The sequence below is a fragment of the Callithrix jacchus genome, chromosome 2 (assembly GCF_049354715.1).
Source record: "Callithrix jacchus isolate 240 chromosome 2, calJac240_pri, whole genome shotgun sequence".
Classification (NCBI taxonomy): Eukaryota; Metazoa; Chordata; class Mammalia; order Primates; family Cebidae; genus Callithrix; species Callithrix jacchus.
The window spans coordinates 173,574,908-173,598,454 of record NC_133503.1 but is presented as its reverse complement, the minus strand read 5'-3'; the positions used below and the strand labels follow the sequence as shown (position 1 = coordinate 173,598,454).

At 46.8% G+C, this 23,547-nt stretch overlaps 1 protein-coding gene and 1 pseudogene across 9 annotated transcripts in view; one reads left to right on the top strand and one right to left on the bottom strand.

The window, feature by feature from the left end:
• The window catches only part of PDZD2 (PDZ domain containing 2), a 471,153-nt gene that overhangs the window by 34,925 nt on the left and 412,681 nt on the right, over window positions 1–23,547 (top strand). The window lies entirely within an intron of this gene.
• Window positions 22,607–23,128, bottom strand: LOC108590688 (myosin light polypeptide 6 pseudogene; annotated as a pseudogene).

Sequence of the window (23,547 nt, the reverse complement as noted above, 5' to 3'; positions counted from 1 at the left end):
TTTACTCTGAGCTAGGACTATACTAAACTTTTTTTTAAATCCTGGATCTCATTCAATCCTCTCCACAACCCTGCAACCAGGCACCTTTATTGTTCCCATTTTACAGGTGAGAAAAATGAAATGCAAGGAGCTTTAGGAGCCAGAGGCGAGGAATCAGAGCCTTGCTCTTCTGGATTGCAGAGTGGACACTCCTCCCCGCTGAGCTCGCCCCTGTTCCTCCCTGATGATTAGCAATTCCATTGTTCCTCTAGTTAGGACACGTTGTTTTTAGCGTGTTGAGACCTAAACTCAAGGAGAAGAAATGTACATTCTCCTGGCTCGCACTGCTCAGGCCATCAGTGGGGTTTTTGACAGTGTTTTGGTTGCTGCTGGTTTTGGATTTTTCAGTCATATCAGGACTTGAATTTGACTTCCACAAATACTTTTTATATGGATTTACTGTGCCCAGGAGCTGGCTAAACACGGGGTTCAGCAGTGAGCAAAATATTTGTCTTAGTTCATGTTCCCCTAAAAGCAGACATTGAGACAAGGATTTGGGGTAGGAAGTTTACTTGGGTGCAGAAATGATGAGAAGGGAGAGAGCTGACAAAGGGTGCGCTAATGAGGTGACTGCGGTGACAACCAGGGCTCAGGCCCTCTGTGACTGCTAAGAGTCTGTGTAGAACACGTCTCAGAATCGCCCCACCAAGACCCCTGGACTCAGGGTTATCTATCAGCTCCCACCCTTATTTCTTTATTGGGTACAGGTTGCTTTTAGGGGCACAATTCCTTGGCACCTCCCAGGCCCGAGAGCACCCTCGGAGAGAGACAGAACTGTCCTTAGGTGGTCCAGGCAGGGTGGGCTGGAAGCTAGGACCCTGATGTCTGCTACAATCCATCCCTGCTCCCAGTCCTGTGGGTCAGGAGGATTCACAGAGGTCAGTCACAGTGCAGTCAGACAGTCGGAAGATGAGCGCAAGGAATGGAGTACAACCGAAAAGATATGAGGGTTTCATCAGGGGCGTTAAGGAGAGCTTTCCAGAGGTGGTGACATAGAGAGGGTAAGAGCAGATTGAAAGCAGTTTCCTGTCAGCCAGGCGCAGTGGCTCACACCTGTAATCCCAGTACTTTGGGAGGCTGAGGCGCATGGATCACAAGTCAGGAATTCGAGACCAGTGTGACCAACATGTTGAAACCCAGTCTCTACTAAAAATACAAAAATTAGCCGGGCATGGTGGCGCACGCCTGTAATCTCAGCCCCTTAGGAGGCTGAGGCAGGAGAATTGCTTGAATACGGGAGGTGGAGGTTGCAGTGAGCCTGGATTGCGCCACTGCAATCCAGCCTGAGCAACAGAGCAGGACTCTGTCTCAAAAAAAAAAAAAAGAAAAGAAAAGAAAAGAAAAAATAGTTCCCTGTCACCAATGCACCATCATCTTCCTTATTCTCACTGCTAGGGCATGGTATGTGTAATGCTGCGTCCATGGTTGCTGGCATTTGTTGTCTGACAGCTTTGAAGGCTTCTCTTCCCGGGCAGAGTCATGTCAGGACACCCCTGTCAGCATCAGGACCAGGAGCTGGCGTGCTGTGCTCATAGCGGTGGCACAGCCTCTAAGCCATTGTCCTTGAAGTTGTCTTGCAGAGCCCAGTGCCAGTCCCACGGCCCCCCACATCCTCTAGCACGGCCCTCCTTCACATCCAGATTGTGGTTGCTCCTGCTGTGAAGTCTTGGGCAAGTGGCCAGCCTGGCTGAGCCTGAGTTTCCCGACAGCCATCCAAGGCCAGGCACCCATGGCCTCCACTAATGCTTTCAATGCAAAATGCGAGAAACCAGAAAGCATGCATGCAGATCCCATGGAGAGCTTGTTCAACACTCATTCCTGGGGCCCACCCCTGCAGAGGTTCTGATCTGTGGTTATGGGGTCAGGTCAGAAGCTTTGCATTTAAGGGGCTCCTCTCTGCTGAAGCTGCTGGTCTGCAGTCCTCACCTGGAGGGGTGGGGCTCTAGGCCCTCTCCTCAGTTCTCTCCTGGATGTTTTCACCTGGATCAGGGGATTCCCAGCCTTAGCACTGCTGATGTGTAAGGATGGATCATTGCTGTGGGAGCTGCATGTGAACAGTGGGAGGTTTAGCAGCATCCTTGGCCTCTACCCACCAGGTGCCACTAGCACCTCCAATAGTGATGACCAAAAATGTCTCCTGCCATTGCCAGGCATCCCCTAGGAGGCAAAATCCCTCCACCTAGAGAACAACTGTCCTAGATGTTCTGCAATACCGCTTCTCAGACTTTAATATATGTAGGAATCATCCAGGGGTCTTGTTAAAATGCAGATTCCAATTGGTAGGTCTCGGGGGGGGGCCTGGGAGCCTGCATTTCTGTTGCCCTCCTCGGCAAAGCTGCTACAGCCAGTTGGTGGACCACCCTCTGTGGAGCAGCAGTCTACACTCCAGTGAGGGGCGTGCTTTGGCTGGACCCAAAGGCTCAAAGGCGTCCCTGCCAGTGTGGGATTTGGGCAGCCCCCGTAGTTCCCTCTGATTCCCCCAGGCTAATGAATCTGTGGCTGCTGCTTCTTTTCCCCCCACCAACCACACCTGCAGCCTGGGGCCTCCCGCCCTGCTGTCCAGGGAGGAGCTAGCATCCCTTTGGAAGTGACAGTAAACCAGTTTTCCTTCAGCATGCAGAAGGATCTCACGAGGGCCCTCTCCGGATCCAAAGAACCCACTTTGCATTTTGGATTCTAGTATTTTTTTTTTACTTTAAATTTCTAAAGAGGAAAATGAGAGGAAGGGCACTTCCCTATGCACAGTGAGAGGCACAGGTCTGTCTGCTAACTTGAAATTCTAGGAGGTTTAGAGGAGATTGTCTCTATGGAGTAGGGTGAGCGGTTGTTCTCAGAGACAAAGAAGGAAGCAGTTATGGAACAGGAAGGGCCTAAGGCAGATGGGACGGGCAGGGGGGCTCCCTTTTACATAACACTGAACCCCAGGAATTATTCTGATAATGAAACACTTTGTAGACGTCTAGAAATGCTGTCACTTTGCCCATTGTTATTTTTAGCCATTGTTTCCTATTGTTGGGAATAGGAAAAATTCTTGGGAGACCTTTTCTCCATGGCTTAGGGAGAAGCTTTGAGATACTATGGGGAAAGAAAAGTGGCTACTGCGCTGTGGAGCTCCTGTAAGGAAGGTATTCAGGTGTGGGGGAAGAGAAGGAGCAGCTGACCTGTAAAGGGGGGTGGCAGGGCTCCCCAGGACATCTCAGGTGGGAACGCGGCTCTTTTCTGGAGCAACGCTCTTCCTTCTGACCACTGGTTCTGTGGGGCTGTGAAGACAGCCCTGCCCTGCACAGGACTGTCCTGGACTCTGTACAATACAGAGTGAGTGTGTGTGTGTTGATGTGAGGGAGTCTTCCCCATTCCGTGTTTTTATGGGGAAATCCATTGCGAGTTCCAAAATGCCAGCTGTTACTTTGGGACAAGTCATCTGCCTGGACCTGGGATGCCATGTTTAAGTCCTACCTAGAAAAAGAGGATATGACTCCTTGGTTTTCCCGAAGGAGGATGTGTGTACATGGGGAGAGTTGGGGAAAAATTGGTGTGGGTTAGAGCAGATGGGGATTAGTCAGTGCTATAGACTGAATGTTTTGTCCCCCAAAGTCATATGTTGAAATCTTAATCATCAATGTGATAGTATTAGGAGCTGAGGACTTTGGGAGGTAATTAGGACTTGAAGATGGAGCCTTTACAGTGGGATCAGTCCCCTTATAAGAAGAGATACTAGGCCGGGCTCAATGACTCACACCTGTAATCCCAGCGCTCTGAGAGGCCGAGGCAGGTGGATCACCTGAGGTCAGGAGTTCAAGACCAGCCTGGCCAACATGGTGAAACCTCGTCTCTATTAAAAATACAAAAATTAGTTGGGTGTGGTGGTGCACACCTGTAATCCCAGCTACTTGGGAGGCTGAGGCAGAAGAATTGTTTGAACCCAGGAGGTGGAGTTGGCAGTGAGCTGAGATCATGCCACTGCATTCCATCCTGGGCAACAGAGCAAGATTCCATCTCAAAAAAAAAAAAAGAAAGAAAGAAAGAAAGAGAGAGAGAGATACCAGAGAACTCGCTTCCTCCCTCTCTCCACCACTGAGGTCATAACCATGAAGAGAGCCAGAGAGCCCTCAACAAGAACTGAATCTGCCTGAGCCTTGCTCTTGGACTTCCCGGCCCCCAGAACCATGAGAAATACATTTCTGTTGTTGATAAGCCACCCAGTCAGTGGTACTTTGCGGTAACAGCCCAAGTGGACTAAGCCAGTTAGAAAGATGACTGAGACCAACAGGCTTCAAATAGAGTCTGTGAAAAGACAGGTACCAGTCAGCACTGAAGTTTCCGTCTGGTGAGAAATGAAGAAAATACAGTCAAGACAGTCAGTTTTTTTTAAAAGCTAAACTTACTCATTTTAAAGAACAGAGCTTTATGCTACACTTATGGCCTTTCTCCTTTGGAGGAACTTGAACTGTCTTGTCATTAATGAGAGTATGTTGTTTCTCAGGGATATTTATTTAGTATCTTTATTGGCCAAAAGCAAAAATACTTAGAAATAGTTTGGTTCCAAAAATAATTTGTAAAATGTTTATTGGCCTGTGAAAGCCAGATGTCTAGAAGCCGCTGAATTGGGCAATTAGAACAGTGAAGGCGCAAGATGAGAGCCGTCTGGTCTTGGGTGGTGGCTGTCAGAGGGGCGGGAACAGAGGAGGGAGGACAAGATAGAATTTTGTGGCCTACTGGATGCCTCTGAATCTGGGTGACTGAGAGTGATGATGGGACCTTTTATGGAAATGTGGAAGTTGGAGAGGGAACATCTGGGGACAGATGAAACATTTGGGAATCCTAATCATAAAACATGAATGGCTGCTGTTGGTGGCCGGTATGGTACTATGAGCTCCATTTTCCATTATCTCATTTAATCAATATGACAGCCCTTCCAGGTGGGGGCTGTTGTTGTCTCCATGTTGCAAATGAGGGCAGAAAGAAGCAGAGGCACATTGTCCTCTGACCCAGAGGGGTGGAGGATTCACGTGTGGGACTGTGGGAATATGAAGCCCCAGAAGGCATCAGATAGATCAATCCCTGTTCTGTGTCAACCACCTTGTATGTGGGAACCGGGTGCTGTGGAGTGGATGGGAGCTGAGGAGAGAGGATGGAAAGGGAGAGAACAGAGCTGAAAGTAAGAGAGTATTTGGTTGGGGGACCCAGAAACCCCCAGAATCCATCTCTTACCAGCCGGTCCTCCTAAAGGATGAGAACAGGGTGCATAGAGGGCACTGGCTGGCAAGTGGGCACTATTCATTTCTGCACACTTTTTTTTTTGAGATGGAGTCTCCTCTGTTGCCCAGGCTGGAGTGCAGTGGCATGATCTTGGCTCACTGCAACCTCGTTCAAGTGATTCTCCTGCCTCAGCTTCACGAGTAGCTGGGACTACATGCGCGTGTCACCACACCCAGCTAATTTTTTGCATTTTTAGTAGAGACAGGGTTTCACCATGTTGGCCAAGCTGGTCTCCAGCTCCTGACCTCACATGATCTGCCAGCCTTGGCCTCCCAAAGTGCTAGGATTATAGACATGAGCCACCAGGCCTGGCCCTGTAGAACAATTTCAAGTGACTCCTCTAAGGCATATGGCTTCCCTAGAGGAGATTTTTTAGAAAGGGCAGGGGGTTTGGCTTTGAGGTCTGTTTTCCCCAAGGCCAGAGACATAGTGGATCCTATTCCTTCCCCTACCGGGTAACCTCACTCACTCCCTTGTTCTGAGGGTTTGTGTCCCCTTGATAGGGTCAACCCTATAAGCAAAGGATGAATCTGCCCAGGAGCAGTGCCCTGCTTGGGGTAAAACATCCAAAATGAAAAGTGGTTCATGGCTGAAAAGAGCTGAAAGCTTTGAAAGCTTCAGTTGCCAGGAAGGTTGCATGACTGGGATGACCGTGGATTACTGTGCCTGCTCTCTCCAGACTTTCACTGGGTTTGAGGGGAGCTTCTGGGACAAAACCATTCAGGAATGAGACCCTGTCTCTAAAAATTTTTTTTTACTTGTTTAAAAAGGAGGATATCCATGTGATGGAATACTATTTGGTAATAGAAAGAAATGAACTGGTCGGGCACGGTGGCTCACGCCTATAATCCCAGCACTTTGGGAGGCTAAGGCAGGCGGATCACCTGAGGTTGGGAGTTCTAGACCAGCCTGACCAACATAGAGAAACTCCATTTCTACTAAAAATACAAAAACTTAGCTGGGTATGGTGGTGTATGCCTGTAATCCCATCTACTCGGGAAGCTGAAGCAGGAGAATTGTTTGAATCCTGGGAGCAGAGGTTGCAGTGAGCTGAGATCATACCATTGCACTCCAGCCTGGGCAACAAGAGTGAAACTCTGTCTCAAAAAAAGAAAAAGAAATGAGCTATTGATACTGACACATGCAGCAATAGGGATGAATCTCAGAATCATGCTGCGTGAAAGAAGCAAGACAAAAAAGAGTACATACGGCATAAATGCATTTATCTGTGATAAAATTCTAGAAAAGGCAAGCTGGTCTTTAGGGGTAGAGAGCAGACCAATGTTTGGGGACTTGAATGGGGATGGGTGGACAGTAGTGCAGGAGTGAGGGGGAAGGACCAAGGGAAGGGAGAGAACTTTTGGGGCTAATGGCTATGTTCATTATCTTAATCGTAAAGATGGTTTCATGTATAATAATGGTTTCATATATAACCATATGTGAAGATGGTTTCATAGATTAAAAGTTATCACACGGTATGCTTTAAATATGTATGGTTTATTGCATGTCAATTACATATCAATAAAGGTCTCTATACCAACTCCAGACATGGGGCACAGACAGTCAGCCAGCATTCCCATAGGGCAGGCCTGTGAGTTGAAGGTTGGATTCCCAGGGAAGCCAGCTCCTAGTGAGAATACCCTGGAGGAAGCTCCTGGCCAGTACCCGTGTGATGAGACCAACACCTGTGACCAGCACCAGCTGCAGTACATCTGCTAAGGACTCGGTTTACTCCACTCACCCCAGAGCTCTGGGCTAGCACAGCCGTAAAGAGTTGTGATCTGGGATCCAAGGCTCTATGTCCCCATGTTGGAAGCAGCAGCTGGTGAGGGCAGTTCCCTGAGAGAGCTGGCCTTGCAGTGATACTTCCAGAGCCTGGGGATGTCAGTTCTGGTGGGGACATCTGGAGCCTGGGACGTCAGTCTCTGTGGGGTGATTCATCACAGCACTCCCTACAGTCTGGGTGTTTTCAGTGGAATTTCTGATTGATCGATTCATTGATTGAGATGGAGTCTTGTTCTGTCTCCAGACTGGAGTGCAGTGGTGTGATATCGGCTCACTGCAACCTCTATCTCCTAGGTTCAAGCGATTCCCCTGCCTCAGCTTCCCGAGTAGCTGTGACTACAGGCTCATGACACCACATCTGGCTAATTATTGTATCTTTTGTAGAGACAGGGTTTCACCATGTTGGCCAGGCTGGTATCAAACTCTTGGCCTCAAGTAATCTGCCCACCTTGGCCTCCGAGAGTGCTGGGATTACAGCTGAGAGTGACTGTGCCCAGGCTATATTTCTTTTTTTTTTTCCTTTTTAATTATGCCAAAGGGAGAAATAGCTAGGGTCCCACCTCACTAGGTAACTTTCCTCCCTCAACTACTTTTTTTCTTTTATACATTGAGTGATGTCAAAAAATTTACCCTTCCAGACTATTTGGGGAAGGGCGGTATGGGAAGGATAGTGGCCTCTGGCTACAGAGCCCCCTCCACTGAGCTGACCAAAGAGAAAGGCTCTCTGTTTTGTGGGAGACCCTTCTCAGAGTGTTATTTTCCTAGTAAGATGACTTGACACGTGCCTCTTCTTTTCCCTGCCCTTGACTGAAAGATCCATGCTGGATGGGCACAGATTCCAAGCTTTCTTATGGAAAGCAAAATGTTTTTTCACTTTTGCAAAGCAGCTTCTGCATAAAAATATTTCCGGTAGCTTATGTTTTCAAAAGGTTCCCTCTCCAAAGCGTAGGATTTTAAAAAGTGGGTTGAGGCAGCTGTTCTTTCACGTGAAAGGCGTGGTCTCTGAGGACGCTGGGTTTCCCTGCAGGTATCTGGTGGGGCATTGTGATCTGAAAAGATGCTTCTCATTGTATTGTATTGTGGTGTCTTGTGTTGTGTTGAATTGCTTTTTTAATTTTTGCTTTATTTTTATTTATTTTTGAGACAGAGTCTTGCTGTTGCCCAGGCTGGAGTGCACTATCTCGGCTTATTGCAACCTCAACCTCCTGAGTACAAGCAATTCTTGTGCCTCAGCCTCCCTAGTAGCTGAGATTACAGATGTGTACCACCATGCCTGGATAATTTTTGTATTTTTTTAGTAGAGACAGGGTTTTGCCATGTTGGCCAGGCTGGTCCCAAACTCCTGACCTCAAGTTATCTTCCTGCTTCAGCCTCCCAAAGTGCTGAGATTACAGGCATGAGCCACCATGCCCAGCCTGAGTATTGGATTTTTGAAGGTTCTCCCTGGGGGTTGAGTTTCTTAGATCCTGTAGTATTGAGACTGTGTAAACCGAGAGTTATTAAACTCACCTTCCAAGGATCTGTGGATTGCCTAAACTTACATAAAAGTACATGGTTTGTAGAATTGGATCAAATCTTCAAACACCACAATCCTCAAAATGTTTAGCTCCACAGGGTTTACATGCATCTCCTAGAGCGTTTTTCTCGGCTATCTGGTATGGAATTACTTTATGTTTATAATGCTTCACACTCGTGAAATGATTGAGAAGGCTTGCCAAGTCCTCACTCATTCATTCATTCATGGGTGGAGTAGGTGTCACCAGAAAACTGAATGGACAGTGGGCTTGGGGAGGACAAGGCCCTCGGCTGACTGCTTGTTACAAGGATCTGCCTGGGTCCTAGGGGACAAATCTGATGGTGACCCCAAACTTCCCTTCACAGAAAGGCTCTTGTCAGATGGAAGGATGGAGCAGGTACTGGGGAAATGGCAAGCCTTTGCTTGGTAGACATTGCAAAAGAAAGCCTTCTACCCATCTGTCTGATCAGAGAAGAAATTAGAAGGGTTCTGGGTTCAAATAACATTTCTGAGACCAACTGCTAATAAGCGGTGATTATGGCTGACTGGGATTCAGCCTCCTAAGATTTGAGGAGGAACTTTGCACTTGGGAAGCCAATTAAAAAATATATATACTCCTCATTTATTCCAGCCTCAGGAAGCTAAGTCTACCTGTGCGGCCCAGAGGGGCTAGAATCGACCTGCATGAGGCTCCCGTTTCTGTGGCCAGACCCTGGTGGTGAACACATTTCAGGCAGCCAGGAACAGGCTTGTGGCTCTGCAGCCAGTCCTGCCAGCCTTCTCATCAGGACATGCGAGCTTAATTACTCCATTGCTCTCTGGAAATGACGTCGGCTTGTCCTTGAAATCTCTGACCAGGCGCCAGGCCCTGCTGGGTTGGTAGCTACCTCCTATGGTGGGTGCAGGGAGCCTCTGCCCAGCCCAGCAGCTTGTCCCCTGCAGCTCTGAGAGATGCCTGCCGCAGTGACGACCACAGGTAAGCTTGTGCTTCTCGAGCCGGCCTTGGCCCCTTGGACAGTGGCTGACTGTGGACACCCGTTCTGCGGATTGGCCAAATCTGACTTCCTTCCCAGGATCCCTCCTCTTCCCCCACCCAACTTGCTTGTCTTCAAGGTCAACACCTGTAAAATAATTTCCACCATATATGCAAATAATTTTGCTTTTTCCATGAATGGAGACCATTGCCGGATATCACTAAATGCTTCTGAATATGCGTGTAGTGATATTCACTTGGATGGAAAATTATTATTTTTTCCTTTTAACCTGTGATGAACATTAAAGGCTTACGACTGTTGATTTATCAATACTTATAACATGTTTTATTTGTTTTTGTTTTTTTTGTTGTTGTTGTTGTTGAGACAGAGTGTCACTCTGTCGCCCTGGCTAGAGTACAGTGGCCTAATCTCGGCTCACTGCAACCTCCGCCTCCCAGGTCTGAGCAATTCTCATGCCTCAAACTCCTGAGCAGCTGGGATTACAGGCATGCATCATCACGCCCAGCTAATTTTTTGTATTTTTAGTAGTGATGAGGTTTCGCCATGTTGGTCTGGCTGGTCTTGAACTCCTGACCTTAAGTGATCCACCTGCCTTGGCCTCCCAAAGTGCTGGGATTACAGGTGTGAGCCTATACATATGTATAGGTTCCTCATATACATATATACACTATATATGTGTAATATATATAATATTTGCATATGTGTCTGTGTCTGTCTTCCTGTCAATACTTGCCTCTCCTAGCATATTGGATCACAGAATGTTTTGTAGAAGGGTTTTCGAAACTATAACACTTTTCAAAAGTTAGTCCTTATAATAAAAAGTTGACCTTAAGACAAGTTATTAGAGTTTGAAGATACTGACAGGCTGATTTTAGCAACAGTGGTTGCTCTCAGGGCATGTGATACTTTTGATGACTGTAGAGACTCCATTTAAATACCTCAGCTCCCTTGAGCTAGTTTCTCCTAAGAAAGGAATAGTAAAAATTTAAAAGAAGGAATGCTGGAGAGGAGTTTATTCCAACTAAATATATCATAGTGGCATAGCTTAGATTCCTTACCAGAGGCAGAAAATACATAGTATAGGACCAAAAGAGAGTTGTAATTTTTTTGGAACATCATATTCTTTCTTCTCCCTAAGACATATAGATAGAATTATATGATTAGAAAATTAGACCCAAATGGCGAGTTTAAAGGAACTAGGATTGGTGAAACTAGAGGCGAGAGTGAGGGTAGCAATGGTGGTCTGAAGCAGCTGCTGTGATTTCCTGGAGGACCCACGGGTGGGCGGAGGGAGGGAGAGCTACCACACAAGCTTAGCAGAGGGGCTTAGGCTGGACTTGGCAAAGACAGGGGTCAGCATTCGAATTGGACGCTTTCGTGTCTGTGGTCTAAGTTTGGGTGTACAAGGCCAATGCGAACAGTTTACTTTCTTTCAAGTCCGTGGTTAGGGCAGACTGCCCCTGGAGAATATCAGTGCCTTCGTGATAGCTCTGTGTTTCTGGAAGGCTGGCTGCCAGTAAAGGTGGTTCATGGGAGAGGTGGAATGGTACATTCTTGCTTTGCAGTTAAGAACGAGGCTTCATTACAACAAATAAGACCAGCACTATCCAATACTATTAACTTTGTATTTAAATAAGGAGTGTAATTTGAAAGGTTAAAGAAATGTGAAAATAACAGCTAATCTCCATTTAAAGTTCTTAATAACTGTTTAATTGAATTCTGTTAATTTTCTCCTCCAAGATTAAATAGAACTAGCATATTCGTCTTTAGGCTCTGTGTGTGTGTGTGTGTGTGTGTGCATTTGTATGTTTGTGTACAAGGTTTAGACATTTTGGGATTTCAGGACAGCTAACCCTCAAAAGCCCTGCAGGTGAATTTTTCACATAGGCCAAGACACTCCATTTCCACCACAAGTGACCTTGTTCCTTTCGTATCCTCCACCCCACCCTTTCTGCTGACTTTCTAGCCATAGTTTCAGCAGAATCACCCCTTCTTCCGATCATGGGGAGTGAGCACACCAGCTGTGTGCACCCTGTGACGCTCTCCCCGCCCCCAAGTCAGATGGGAGTCGTTTTTCTCTGGACCTGACCAGTGCTCTGACTTACCTCTTTGAGGCCATCTCCCCCTGACCCCGGCCATCTGGTGTTTGCTAGTAATTTGCATTTGGCCCATAAGTTTTGCTCATTAAACACCCTCCTTGGCAGCTCTGTAGCTCCCCTGCAACTATTACAGCTTGGCTTTGGGTACAGGCTGCTTCCTACAGAGCCTGAAGGTACTAAATCTCAGTGAGATCAGAATGCTAAACAAACAAACAAAAAAGAAAACAAATTAGAAAAGAAGGTCATAAGATTGTCCTGTAGATTTAAAGTGATTTGTCCACAATCTTAGTGGATAGGATGTGGGATCATATTCTTTGAAGTTTTATTTTCTAGTAACATTTGTTATGGTGCCTTAAAAAATATATTCCAAGAAGTGTAAAGAAAACAAAAAGGTGACCCATAATTTCACCATTCAGATAATCCCTATTGGTTTTTTTAAATGGAAAATATGTACGTGGTTACAAAATTCAAACAGTGCTTTGGGAATGAGAAAAGATGAAAATCAGAAGGCTTTGTACATGGACACACATACATTTATGTAGAAGGATAATAAAATACAAGAAGTTCTGTTTGCTAATTTTTCACATAACGTGCCTCAGAGCTAGTTCGATATCAGCTCAAAGGTTTCCTGTACTTTTTGTATCCTCTGCAAAGTAGTCCATCATATGGACATTTGAATTTATTTAACCAGTCCCTCACTGAGGCATGCTTTGCTTGTTTCTAATTTTTTACTGCCGTGAGTCTTCAATGGACATCCTTGTACCTCTATCCTAGGAAATTCTTGCATGTTTATCTGTTAAATAAATTAATACAAGTAGTAGCATTACTGGAACAAAGTCAACGTATATTTTAAATTTGATACCCAGTGCCATATTGTCCCTAAGAAAGGTTGCACAAAGGTACACTCCCACCAAGAATGCAGGAGAGTCATTTGCCACATACACTCTGCCCTCCTTGTATGTTTATGCTGATGCCACCCTACAAATTCCAGGTGAGCTCCATCCTCCTGTAGCAGCCACCTACCTGCCTACTGACAGTCCTACTTGGGTGTCTGATAGGTGTCTCAAGTGACGGATGATGTGACAGTAGAGTCCTTGATTTACTGCCCCCATGGCCCCTACTCTTCTTCTGTCTTGATTGATGGTTCCATCATCTTCCCAGTTACTTTGACCAAAGCAATGGAAGTCACCCTGGATTCCTTTCTTTTTCTCCACTTCTAACCCATCAGCATACTGGTGCTGTGTTAAGGTCATCTTTCAAATCAGAACACTTGCCATCAATTCTGTCACTTCCACCTCTTTTATCCCAACATCACCTCTCAGGTACCCCATTGCAAACTGGAAGGGCAGTTCCAGAATATTCTTGTTGATGTAGAACCCTTGGTCTACAAAGCAGCTAGAGTATTATTATTATTTTTTGAGATGGAATCTTGCTTTGTTGCCCAGGCTGGAGTACAGTGGCACCATCTCAGTACACTGCAGCCTCCACCTCCCGGGTTCAAGCGATTCTCCTGCCCCAGCCTCCTGAGTAGCTAGGACTACAGGCACACGCCGCCACGCCCAGCTAATTTTTTGTATTTTAGTAGAGACGGGGTTTCACTTTGTTGCCCAGGCTGATCTCAAACTCCTGAGCTCAGGCAATCCGCCCGCCTCGACTTCCCAAATTGCTGGGATTTGGGCATGAGCCACGGTGCCCGGCCCAAGTAATTTTTTTAAAAAATGTTAAACAGATATGTCACTCTGCAAACTTAAACCCTCTAAGGTGCTTTCCATCTCAACTAAAATAGAATACAGAGTCCTCACCAGTCACTGCAAGGTTGATATAATCTAGCCCCTGCCTGTCTTCCTGGCCTCTTCTCCATTACCCATTGTATCTTTATAGGTAACGAAGTCTCAATCTCTCACCCAGGCTGGAGTGCAGTGGCACGATCTTGGCTCACTGCAACCTCCACCTAGTGGGTTCAAGCGATTCTCCTGCCTCAGCCTCCTGAGTAGCTGGGACTACAGGTGTGAGCCACTATGCCCAGCTAATTTTTGTATTTTTAGTAGCAACAGGGTTTCACCATATTGGCCAGGCTGGTCTTGATCTCCTGACCTCATGATCCATCCGCCTCAGCCTCCCAAAGCGCTGGGATTACAGGTGTGAGCCACCGTGCCCGGCTCTCCTACAACCTGCTTTTTGTTTTGTCATGTATGAACTCATTCAACCTTAGGGTCTTGCTCTTGCCTCTCCCTTTGCCTAGAATGCTTTCCCCTTGTCCTAGATCATCTGGGTTATGCTAGTTCCTTAGGTCTCAACTCATGTCACCCCTGTTGCCCTTTATCTCGTTGTCTTATTTTCTCTAAAACACTTCCCACTATGTAGATGTTCTTATTTATGTACGTAGTGAAGGGTAGAATCTTTCTCCATTTTGCTTGGTGCCAGTTATTCAACATCTTGAATAGTGGCTGGCACCTAGCAGGCACTGAGCCTATTTCTGGAATTTCATTTTGCACCATTGCCCTCTCTGTTTATTCTCCATTCCTAAATTCCTTTTATTATTGTAGCTTCATAAGTTTCAATGCTTGTAAGAACAGGCTTTCTCTGCCCTACCCCCTTCCACCCCGTTCTCTTTCATAATTTTGCTGGCTATTACGGTTATTTTTCCAGAGGAGCTTTCTAAAAATACTCCTTGTTGGTATTTTAATTGGGTTTATATTAAGTTTATAGATTAATTTGGAGTGAAAAAAATCATCAAACCTTTTTATTTAAAAGCAAGCTAGACTTTTAAAATTTAAAATTTTCTTTCAGTTCCTCAACAGGTTTTTTTAAAGAACTTTTTAATATGGAAAACTGAGAACATACACAAAAGTTGTGAAAACAGTAAAATGAACCTTCTTGTATCCATCAAACCACTTCTCCACCCTCAGCCCATGCTGCCTTGTCCACATGCATACCTACTACCCTCCAGATTATTTATTTTATAATTTTTTTTTTGAAACAGAGTCTTACTCTGTCGCCCAGGCCAGAGTGCATTGGTGTGATCTCAGCTCAGCAACCTCCACCTCCTGGGCTGAAGCAATTCTCCCACCTCAGCCTTCCGAGTAGCTGGGACTTCAGGCGTGTGCCACCATGCCTGGCTAATTTTTGTATTTTTTGTAGAGATAGGGTTTCACCATGTTGCCAGGGCTGGTCTCAAACTCCTGGGATCAAGCGGTCCACCTGCCTTGGTCTCCCACGGAGGGATTACAGCTGTGAGTCACTATACCCAGCCCATATTATTTTCAGACAAATCCCAGATATCATCATTTATTTGTCAATGTTTTTGCTATGTATTTATGAAAGATGATGACTTTTAAAAATAGCCATAATACATTATTATACAAAAATTTCATATTTCTTTGTCGATAGTTTTAAGTTATATATCTTTTTTTTTTTTTCTTTCTGAGACAGAGTCTCGCTGTGTTACCCAGGCTGGAGTGCAGTAGCATGATCTAGGCTCACTGCAACCTCCATCTCCTAGGTTGAAGCGATTCTCCTGCCTCAGCCTCCCAAGAAGCTGGGATTACAGGCACCCACTACCACACCCACCTAAGTTTTTTGTATGTTTAGTAGAAACAGTGTTTCGCCGTGTTGGCCAGGCTGATCTCAAACTCCTGACTTCAGGTGATCCACCTGCCTCAGCCTCCCAAAGTGCTGGGATTACAGGCATGAGCCACTGCGCCCAGCCAATATAGATATTTCTTATTGAATATCCATATGTCAAAGTTTTGATGTATCTATGTATCAAATCTTCTACAATCTTTTTAGTTTGTATTGAAAATAGGGATACGGTTTTCCATTATATTTTTCAAACTTATTTTTGCATATATTACAATTAACTGTTTCCCTATGTTAATTTCATAATCTGCTACATTTATTTTTGTTTCTAGCCTTTCCTAGTCTTTTCATGCCTGTAGTTGGAGGGTTCTGGAATAAGTTTGGCAAGTGCCTAACCCCTCAGAATCTCTGTTCACCTGCGATGTGTGCAGGGCTATGGAGTTGGTGCTGTGAGCCTGAAGGAGACCCCAACTAGGCTGTTACAGACACCAGAGGGAATTTTATTCATCTGGAGTGAGACGTAAAAAGAGGCAAAATGATATAGTCACAGATGTAAAAAAGTTCATCAGTAAATCCAAACTACCTAAACAAGCTTCCAGAAAGGATTTCAGGGTATGGGAGTGTTCTTAAGTCAGGTTAATGGGTAAAGGCTCCAAGTAGCTGATGGACCAAGTCTGGCGGAGAAACGCAAGATTGTGTATGCGTCCACTCAAGCTGCCATAACAAAACACATTTCTGCCACATTCTTTGCCATCTGATTATTTATTTTTAAAAAATAAATCCATGGTACCCAAAAAGTTACAGATGTACTTTGCCACATTATGACAAACATGGCCTTTCCTCCAGTTTCCAGTAACATATTCCTCATTTCTGTCTGAGACCTCGCCGGAGTGATCTTTAACCTCCATGTTGATAACCAGTATTCAGCGGACGTCGCTCTGGGCTTTTTCTGGCATACACCTCCAAACTCTTCCAGCCTCTGCCCATCAGTACCCAGTTCCAAAACTGCTTCCATATCTTTTGGTATCTGTTAAAGCAGCGCCCCACGTCTTGGTACCAAAATCTATATTGGTCAACTTGGGCCGCCATAAAAGAATACCACAGACTGGGTGGTTTAAATAACAGGGAAGTATTTGCTCCAGTTCTGGAGGCCGGACATCTGAGATCAGTGTGCCAGCACGGCCAGATTCTAGTGAGGGCCTCTTCTCAGCTTGCCACCTACTCACTGTGTCCTCACATGGCAGAGAGAGCGCATTGATGTCTCTTTCTCTTTCTATGAGGGCACTAGTTCTATTGGATCGGGACCCCATCTCCTGACCCCATTTAACCTTAATCACCTTCTTCTTGACCGGGTCTCCAGGGCAGTCACATGGTGGGTTAGGGCTTCAGCATATGAATTCCAGGGGACACAATTCAGACCATAGCAACATTTAACTTTGGAACACAGTCTCTTATTGGAAATCCTTAAGGCCTGAGGTGTTTTAGAACTCAGCTTTTTTTTTTTTTTGTTTTGAGATGGAGTCTCTCTGTTGCCAGGCTTGAGTTTAGTGGCGCAATCTCCTCACTACAACCTCCGCCTCGCGAGTTCAAGCGATTCTCCTGCTTCAGCCTCCCAAGTAGCTGGGATTACAGGTGCACACCATCACGGCCAGCTAATATTTTTTTTTTAAGTTTCACTCTTGTTGCCCAGGCTGAAGTGCAATGATGTTATCTTTGCCCACCGCAACCTCTGCCTCCCAGGTTCAAGTGATTTTCCTGTCTCAGCCTCCCAAAGTGCTAGGATTACAGGCATGAGCCACCATACCCAGCCTTTACATCCAGCTAATTTTTGTATTTTTAGTAGAGATGGGGTTTCACCGTGTTGGCCAGGATGGTCTCAATCTCTTGACCTCGTGATCCACCCACCTCAGCCTCCCAAAGTGCTGGGATTATGCGGTGGTGCTGGGGCTAGAACTCAGCTTTTTTGGAATCTTTAGAAAGGTCACACAGTACATATACTGTGTTATATAACATATACAGTGGGGCCTGGAGTAGTACCTCACAAATCAATTAATATTTCCAGATGTGGAACTATTACGCAGCCAGATGTGGAACTATTACAAGAGTAGATAAATAAAGACAATAAATGGCCTCAGGGTAGTTGAGATCAGGCAAAGTTTTGCTGCCAGATGCCTTACAAAAGAAAAAAAAAACCTCAGTTGTCAAAGCTTTTTGATCTGGGAGCTGCAGATAGAAACTGTGGTTCTGTGAAATTAAAGGCCCTGGTGAGACTAACCAAGTCCCCTGAGGAGGCCAGAAAGAGGTAAATAGAGCTGGTCCACTTCTGGTCGCATTGGCTTCCGTTGAACTAGATAACGCAGGCTCTGTAGTCTCCAGCTGTCAGCACACAGGGCAAACCAGCACCTTAGGCTTCTTACTGTTCCTTACTGTTCCTTGCCCCTCTGTGAAAAACGCACAGGGTCAGGGGCCAAGTCTCCAGCCCATTTTCCTACCAGGTGACCAGGGTAGGTGATGGATATAGTGAAGGCTCTGTGCGCATGTGCATGGGGGCGCACATACTCACATGCACACACTCTCACACACTCAGACTCACACGCTCACATACACTCTCACACATGCACACTCTCACACATGCACACTCTCACATATGCACACTCTCTGGCCCTGGAGAGCTGAGGAGATTGCTCACCAGGCTTTCTTCCCACTCCAGAAAGCTGAGGAGAACCACCTTGGAGGTGCTGATTGCCTCCTGCGTCCCCTCCCTTCTTTTTCTCCTCAATGAAGAGTGAATGAATGTACTGCAGAGTTGACTTAATATTTGCTCTGCTTGAGAACATTGGGTTTCCTTAAGCAGGAGGTGTCAGCCAGGTCACAACAGGGCAAAAGAACTCCTTTGATTTGTTTCCCTTCCAGGCTCTCCTGGGGTAATTGGCATTTCCCAAGCAGCAACATTGAAAACATCAAGGATGTAGCCCTGCCTATGGAGACTGGCCAAGAACTGGGACTCAGGGGCCTATGGAGGCTGGCCAAGAACTGGGACTCAGGGGTCTATGGAGGCTGGCCAAGAACTGGGACTCAGGGGCCTATGGAGGCTGGCCAAGAACTGGGACTCAGGGGCCTAGCATCTGTGGGATTCAGGATGGGCTTGTCTAGATGAAGCCACATCTGTCCACAGGTTTTGTTGTTGTTGTTGTTGTTGTTTTTGAGATAGAGCTTCGCACTTGTCACCCAGGCTGGAGGGCAGTGGTGCAATCTCGGCTCACTGCAACCTCTGCCTACTGGGTTCAAGCAATTCTGCCTCAGTCTCCCAAATAGCTGGGATTACAGGCACCTGTCACCATGCCTGACTAACGTGTGTGTGTGTGCGCGCACACACGTTTTTAGTAGAGACGGGGTTTCACTATGTTGGCCAGGCTGGTCTCAAACTCCTGACCTCAGGTGATCTGCCTGCCTTGGCCTCCCAAAATGCTGGGATTATAGGCATGAGCCACAATGCCCAGCCTGTCCCCAAGGTATTGCTGTATGAGCAGAACTATGTGTTAAGTCAGCTAGCCCTTCATGTGTATATGGTATGTTTAATAAGAATATTGGTGTTAGATTTGGTCCCTAAAGTTGCAGCCATTTGGACTGGATTCTGTGAGGCTTGTCATGGTTGATTGTATCCTTAGAGTCCTGGGTGGAGCTAACCCTGACCTCTAAGATTCTCCTCTCTGCTCCCAGAGAGGGTTCAAGATTCTTCTCTGCTGCACTGCTCTCTGGGCCAGGGAAACTTCTGGAAGGTTATGATGTTCTCCTTATGAATCCATTTTCCCATAATTTCTGTTCAAAACGAAGGCAAAAGTACGCTGATATTTTTCTGCTCTGATAGTCAATGCCGAAGGGTCTCTGGGTAGGGTCTTGGCTTCAAAGTCCTTCCTTAGGAAGGAGAAAGAGAAATTCCCATAGGCCCATGTGAGCTGTTGAAGCACTGGCAAACTCATCAAAACTACCACGTAGGTCATTTGAAACGTCGTGTCCTGTCCCCACAGTTACTCATTCCCTGACTTTTAGAAAGAGCCAAGCCTCAGAGACAAGTCTGGTGAAAAGATCATTTGGGATCACAAACAAGATCAACTCCTATGTGTAAATTCCCAAGGCAGCTGCAAATAAGGGAGACACTGTCAAAGTGCTTTCTGGTCTCTAGTTGGATAAGCAGTCCATACAGGGTTGCATTTCTTCTGGGTCCAGACCACCCCGGCCAGTTCCTCACTAAACTTCGGTTTGCACCTCTGTTAAATACAAGCAACTTGTGGAGTTGTTGGACAACCTTGTCAAGTGTCTGGTGCCCAGAATGTGCTGTGCACGCTCAGGATGTGCTGAGGAAGAGCTGTGGCTGATGACGAGGGTGATGGCCGAGATAGTGTTGTGGGCGTTTGTGTCCTGGAGCTGCAATAACAAGTTTCCATCAACTGGGAGGCATCAACCAACAGACATCTCTTTTCCAGTTCTGGAGGCCCAGTGTCCAAAATGAAAGCTTTGGCATAGACATGCCGCCCCTGAGACTCCTTCTTTACATCTTCCAGCTCTGGTGGTCACAACTGTTCCTCAGCTGTGATCAGATTACTCTAGTGTCTGCCTCTGTGACCACACTGCCCCTCCTCTTCTCTGTGTCCTCTCCTCTTTGTGTCTCTGTGTATCCTCCCTCTGCCTGTCTCCTAAGAATCTGTCATTCATTGCATTCAGGACCCACCTGGATAATCCAGGATAAGCTTCTTCTTTCAGAATTCCTAAGCACATCTGCAAAAACTTTTTCCAAATAATGTAACATTCACAGGTTCTGGGAATAGAATGCCAACATGTCTTTTTGGGGACCACTGTCCAGCCCACTTCACTCAGTGAATGCTGCCCATGATGATGATGATGACGACCTTGATGGCATTGCCAATACCAACACAAAGCAGTAAAAAGCACAGGTGTGGCCGGGCACAGTGGCTCACGTCTGTAATCCCAGCACGTTGGGAGGCCAAGGCAGGTGGATCACAAGGTCAGGAGATTGAGACCATCCTTGCTAACATGGTGAAACCCCGTCTCTACTTAAAATACAAAATAGTCGGGCGTGGTGGCACATGTCTGTAGTCCCAACTACTCGGGAGGTTGAGGCATGAGAATCGCTTGGGCCTGGGAGGCAGAGGTTGCAGTGAACCACTGTACTCCAGCCTGAGCAACAGAGTGAGACTCTGTCTCAAAAAAAAAAAAAAAATTACAGATGAGTCTGGCAGGGGTTTGGGGCATGGGCAGGAACAGCACCAGAGTCTAGGCTCTGGCCTGACTCAGTTACCTGCCTTCTGACAGCCTCCTGCTTCGCTAGCTCTGTCATCCTCATGACTTTCTATCTCCAGGATTGTTAGGCTCCTGGGCCAGCTCACGGCAGCCCGGACGCAGAGGCGTTGTGCCATTCCTAGACCAGCTGAGCGATGTGGACCGTGTGTGAGGGCTCAAGCATGATGATATTTCCAACAGGCCCTGTTATGCATGCAGGCCCGGCCAGGGCCCATTGCCAGCACCTGAGAGGAGCTGTGATGCAGCTCATGATCCGGTGATTGCATCCAACTGGCTGCCGGCTGCTGTCCAGGCCTCCAGGAGGACCTGCCGCCTCTGTTGGGGCCAGGGGAATCGGCGTCATTCCCGGACTCCCGTGCGGGCCGGTGTTCCTGCTCAGCCTTGAATGCTGCTGCTGTTATGGCTGCTGCTTGGCTTAGGTTAAGTGGCTTGTTTGTTTTTTAACTTCAGGCCAGAAAGAGGCAACTTTTGGATCTGGCAAGGACCTTGGTGTGCAAAATGAAGTCCCTGATTGGGAGGATAGAGCCTGGCAGGGGCCTGCCGTGCTACTCATGATTGGATGTGAAGTTTCTGGGGCCTCTGCCTGTTCAGAGCTCAGAGTGGTGAGGAATGTTGGGGTGAGGGCGGGAGGACAGTGAGAAAAGCACTTCCTTTTCTGTCTCCTTCAGTAATGAATATTTAGGGCTATACAGCCTCCCATCATCACCAGCAGGGAGTTTAGAGTCAAGCCCAAAGTGTCTGTCTGCATTTGTGGCTTCCAGGGATCAACTTGAAGCCGGGAGTTGCTTTGTTAGCAAAGTTTAGATGAAAATGAGGGGAAATTGCCCTTCAGTTCGCTCCCATATTCCCTATGCACAGTTAATGAAGGGACCGTCAGTCTCTTTTCAGGAGCTGGGAGACTTGGATTCTAGTCCCAGTTCTGCCCTTATGGTCAGAAAACTTAGGGGAAGTCACTTAATGCTGAATTTCAGATTCCTCACCTGAAAAACGAGACATGAGAAAACTAACTCCTTCCTGCTTCCCAGGCTGAGAAGGAGCAAAAGGGATTTCATCTGTCAAAGCCCTTTTTGAAAGGGATCATCATTAACTGCACCATTAACTGCCCAGGATTGAATATTGTTTTTAAAGAAAATGATAGAATATAGGCCACTCCTAAATAAAATGCTTCTGTAATGATGGTTGCATTTAGAATGTCAAGAACAGAACAATGCTTGTAGTCCAGGCTCAGTGGCTCATGCATGTAATCCCAGCACTTTAGGAGGCCGAGGCAGGCAGATCCCTTGAGGCCAGGAGTTCCACTCCCAGCCTGGCCAACATGCTGAAACCCCATCTCTACTAAAAATACAAAAATTAGCCCGGCGTGGTGGCAGGCATCTGGAATCGGAGCTACTCAGGAGGCTGAGGCAGGAGAATCACCTGAACTTGGGAGGCGGAGGTTGCAGTGAGCCAAGATTGTGTCACTGCACTCCAGCCTAGGCAATAGAGCGAGATTCCATCTCAAAACAAAAAAACAAAAAACAACAACAATGTTTGTAGAATGTTAAAAGCTGGACACAACCATAGGGTTGGCTGTCTTCAACTGTAGGGTGTCTTGGACGTGAGCTCTTTGTGGGTAGTGACTGTACCTTCGGCATGAATCTGTAGTACCTGGTGCATAGGAGATGCTTCACGAGATGCTGAATGCCTCAGCACCTGTGAGGAAGGAGGCCTGGAAGAGGAAATGGGACTGGGCACTTCAGGGACTTACTCGGCTGCCTCTTGCCCCAGACACACTGTGTCCTTCCCACCATGCACAGGCTGGGCCCTACTTTTTTTGCATCTGTTACATCCCGTTGTTTGTTTGTTTGTTTTGAGGACTCAGAGAGCAGGTTTATTTGGTGAATGGTGACAGCAAACATCATCCAAGAGAGACAAGATGAGAAAGGAGCTGAGACAGGAGAGCCTAGGGAGACTTCAGGCTAGATACAAAATTCACACAGGAAAAGGCACAGACTCTGGGGAAACTGAGGCGCTCCTCAGCCATCCAGCAGCATGCGGATGAGCTCTTCACAGCTGACACAACCATTGCTGTCCTCGTGCCCTGCCACCAGCATCTCTACTTCTTCCTGTCATCTTCTCACCCAGTGTGACAAGCACATGCTGGTTTTCAGGACCCATGACGGTGCCATTTCTTTCCTTGTCAAACACCCGAAGTCCTTTGACATAACCCTCATGGTGCCCTGGTCGATCCTTGTTCTTCACCACTGTCTGCAGCATGAGCGGAAAGTGCCTAAAGTCCAGCACCTTCTCATTCATCTTGTCATTCTTGGGGTTCCCCAGGACCTTGAGCACCTTGGCATTGGTGGGGTTCTGGCCCAGGGCCCTCATCACGTCCCCACACTGGCTGTACAGGATCTTGCTATCACCTGTTCGGTCAAACAGCTGGAAGGTCTCCTTAAACTCTGCGGTCTGGTCTTTGATGAAGTCACACATCTTGACTGCTCAGTTCTGCAGGACCTTCTCCTCCTGCAGTAATGGCTTTGTTTGTTTTTTTAAGTGAAAGCAAGTTTATTAAGAAAGTAAAGGACTAGGCCGGGCACACTGGCCCATGTCTGTAATCCCAGTACTTTGGGAGGCCCAGGCAGGTGAATCTCCTGATGTTAGGAATTTGAGACCAGCCTGACCAATATGGTGAAATTCTGTCTTTACTAAAAATACAAAAATTGGCCAGGCGTGGTGGCACGTGCCTATAATCTCAGCTACTCAGGGGGCTGTGGCAGGAGAATCGCTTGAACCTGGGAGGTGGAGGTTGCAGTGAGCTGAGATCATGCCACCACACTCCATCCTGGGCAACAGAGAGAGACTACATCTCAAAAAAAAAAAGGAAAGGGATAAAGCATAGTGGCTCACGCCTGTAATCCTAGCACTTTGGGAGGCCAAGGTGGGTGGATCACCTGAGGTCAGGAGTTCAAGACCA